Raw genomic sequence first — 4141 nt, forward strand, 5'->3', positions numbered from 1 at the left:
TTAGAAAAGCAAAACCAAAGAAACAGTTCCATGGTTGGGTGGAGAGGTGGGCTGCCCTTCTTAGCTTTGGGGGTTGGCAGGATTTCGATGAGAAAGCCAGGTTCCAGGATGGAACATTATGAGGTGCTCAGAAGATCAGTGATGAACCCTACTAGCTCCTTGGGGAGCTAGGGCTGGGTCAGATTTCACAGGGCTTTGAATGTCAGCCTTGCTAGTAGGAGTCTCATTCTTCAAGGTAGGAAAAGCCACTGAAAATTTTTGAACAAGTTAGGACCAGGACAAGAGTACTGTAGGAAAAATGAGTCTGGTTTAGTGTGCTCAGTAGGCACTCAAATTCTGTTGTATGAATGGACTCTGACAAGATACCTTGAACCAGTCCTTTGGTGGAGAGAGCAGGAGGTATCAGGTGCTAAAAGTCCAGCTGGAAAGCCCTCACATCAGTGAGTGAGATGTGAAAACTGCTACTCTGTGCTCCCCAGTGAGCTAGATCAATGTTTCTTTTCTCAAACTTTTACAGTTGTCAGGCCTCCCCTCACCCCCACCAGGAGGAACTTAAATTTCTCCCTAAGGAATAAGATTTTGTCAGATAGGATTGAGCTTTGGAAGACCACAAACCATCATAACATGTGAGTTCTTCTGCCTCCCAAGAACCAATTTTTGCCTCCCTGTGCACAATATCACTCCCCACTGAATTGAGGGGGACACATGCCAGATGCCACGGGAGAAAGACAAGGTAGCGTGGCGTGCTGGAGGAAACACACATCTGGGGCTTGACATCTGGGCTTTGATTTCTTCCCGAACTCCTCATCTGTAGAAGTTGGATTCCTTCCATCTCTGAAATTCTGGTGCTAGACTGTCTCCTGCCTTCAGGGAATTTACGATCCAATGAGGGCGGTAAGACCGGCATTCAAGAGTAGAGTCAAAGCCAGGGTGCACTGAGAGCGGGTTCTCCTAAAAGGAACTCTGGTGAAACACAGTACTTTTGAAATTGAAATATGTTTTGCCAGATAGCCCCGCAAGCATGAGCACCTTGGTCTTTATTACAGTCAGCAATAAAAGGATAAAGTCAATGCCAGCCCCTTAGATTTTGATCTGGTGGAAAGTTATTCCAAAATATGAAGGCACATCTTGTCCAAGTGGTTCACTTGCAGCTACTGCTGGCTTCAGGAACCCGGCGCCCTGAGTGTGGGAACTACCCGTGAGCCATGGAGGTCCGTCCTGGCCTACCCACCCTTGAGATCTGAGGTGTCCTGAGCTGGCAGACTTTCGTTTCCCCTGCTGGACTATTAGCACAAGTTCTCATGCTCTCCATGATGATCCTGGCTGCTACTTCCCAACCTTCCCATCTTCCTGCTTGCACATCGCCCCTGTTTGTTTAATCCTCTGGACCCGCTGCCTACCTAGCCTATACGCCGGGAGGGCAAAGACCAGGGTTATCTTGGTCACCGTTTATTTAATGATAGAAATGAACAAATGGAGACTTGGTTTCCTGGCACAGATGTCTTCTGACATTGACATTTAGCTTCCATTTCTCCTTTTCCTCCCTTCTCTCTCTGACTGCCATCACTCAGAACCCAGCTCAGTCACCTCCTCCAGGAAGCTTCCCTGATGATCCAAAGGTGCTGTGGTTATATGGACACACGCTTGGCACAGTAATGGCCATTTCATGTTCCCAACTGGGTGAAGTCTTTGAATACAGGACTACATGCCGTACCGATGTACTGTATAGCCCCATACGGCACCTCAGAAATAGCAGTGGTAGGGACGATGCCAACAGCTATGGATTTCAAAATCTGACTAAAAACTGCTTGTAAAAATAAGGAAGCATATTAGATCACCCTTGGAAATTCACCAGACAGACAGGCTTCAGGACTGGTTTATTCAGCAGCTCAGTAATGCCAAAGACTCAGATTCCCTCCTTCCTTCTGCTTTGTCACCCAGCCTTGGCATCACCCCACGGCCGGATTCCTCAATGAGCTGGGCTGACTTTCAACAGCCCTTGGGGTTCTGTGCCTCCTCCTCATTCACCTCAGATAGGTGGATGAGAAAGCCTGGCTACCATGGCTCTCAGGAGAGAAAACATTTTCTCAAAGCTTCCAGTAAAAGTCGTCTCCATCTCATTGGCCCAAATCGCGACCTCAACCATTTCCTGAACTGGTCACTAAGCCAAGGGAATGAGACACCTCGTGACTAACCCGGCCTATGCCGCGGCCTGAAACACATCTCTTGGCTTTGATTTTTGGTATATTTTTAATGTTCACATTTAGTAAGTTAACACCTTTAACCAAATAACCCCCCAAATGCAAAATGACCGTGCTCTTCATGAGATAATGAGAAGGTTTAATAAAATGGTAACAATCCCATGACCAGATACAAAGATGAGGCTCAAGTTTAAAGTAGTAATGAAAAGCGTCTTGAATGTTTCAGGTTCTGTGTTTGGTTTTTATGTATGTGGTAGATTGTTAACAGTGATGGACCGCAGATCACATCCCAACGTCATTGAGTAGCACTCTCCCCGACTGGCTTTGGCCACCAGGACATTAGCAAGTGTGTCACTGGAAAGCAGAAGAGCCCAAAGGCTCCGGGGCTTGCCCTCTGGCTGCCCTGAGATGGCAGGAGAAGAAGCCCGGGTGAGCCTGCTGGGAGGAAATCGAGATGCTTCTAACTCTTCCTGCCATTCCCCTGGGATGGAGAAAGTATACCCAAACCAACCACACTTTCTAAGGATACATGGCCATGTGCTAATAACATTCATTGTCTAAACCTTTCAGAAGCTTGATTAACTGCAGCTCGAATAGCCTTTCCCTAAGGAGGCACTACACTTGGTTGTAAAAATCTAAGAACATCGTGACAACATAAGACAACAGACGGAGTCTTTCCACGGTTACCTTGACATTTCTTGGTGGCATGTGATAACCCGTTTCTCACGGAGCTGCCTCGAAAGCTTGATCATAAAGTGCCCGGGAAGACCACAGTGGCCTGTAGGGACCCAACCCTCCCACACTGGAGTGAAGAGCAGCCATCAGACGACTGGGTTTACTGGCTCGACTGGGGTTCGTGGCTAAGCACAAAGAAGCCTCATTTGTGCCTTTTCACGTTTTGGCAAAGGATGGTACCCAGAACAGCCTTTCCGTAAACAGGCTCCTCAGCCCATTTTGGTCACTGAATTGCTGTGGGCAGCCGTTTTCCCCTCGGTGTCCACCTTTTGCTAGAGACCGACCGCCATCTAAAGAGAGAAACCCTATTGTGAAATACACTGTTGGACCCATTTTAGGCTGGAAGCGGGTAGGCAAGTTGGCAAGTGTATCTGGCCTACTGTCATTATTGGAGCCGTGGCTCTGGTCTCCTGCACGGGGAGCCCCTTGCACACATTCGCACACGTAGGTGCAAAGTCACAGAGTTAGCCTTGCGAAGCGAAGAGGTCATCTGACTCATCTTTCATTTGGGTGATTATACTTAAGTCTTCCCAGATGGTCCTTTGTCTTCTTTTTTGAGGAAAAAACCGATTGGGTAACACAGCCCAGGGCCCCGTGGACCTTTGTCAAGAGTTCCCCCTTTTAAGGGTTATCATTACAGAGAAGGGGTTAGTTACTTCTGAACGTAAGATTCCTTATTTGTGAGACAGGAGGCTTCTCAACGCAGGGTTGTTAGAGGACTGTGAATAAAGTACTAACCCACGGGAAGAAGGTAATAATACTAACCTCTAACTCCAGCTTAAGCATCTGAGATTTTTTTTGAGATGTACAATGTTTTGCCAGATAGCCAGATAGAGATGTATAGTGATATTTGACAAATATCAGTAAGGGCCACTCCAATAGTAATCCTTTACACAAAACCTCTCGACCTATTGACTATACTCTGAGGCGATTACTAGAAGAAAGAGACGCTTCAGGACAAATTATGACTTCAAAAGAAGTTGTTGATGAAGGCCTAGTGAGAACATTCATCATATCATGGTATAATTCAATCAGCCAAAGTTATCTAGTGGAGATCTGGTCAAACCGTAAAAGAAGAAGAAGAAGGAGGAGGAGGACGGGGAGGAGGGAGGAGGGGAGGACAAAGGGGGAGGAGGAGGGTGGGCGAGGGGGAAGGGAAGGAGAAGAGGAAGAGGAGGAAGAGAAGAGAAAGAGATTCGTAAAAT

This window comes from Lontra canadensis, unplaced genomic scaffold (genome assembly GCF_010015895.1).
Source record: "Lontra canadensis isolate GAN:19392208 unplaced genomic scaffold, GSC_riverotter_1.0 scaffold52, whole genome shotgun sequence".
NCBI classification, from domain to species: Eukaryota; Metazoa; Chordata; class Mammalia; order Carnivora; family Mustelidae; genus Lontra; species Lontra canadensis.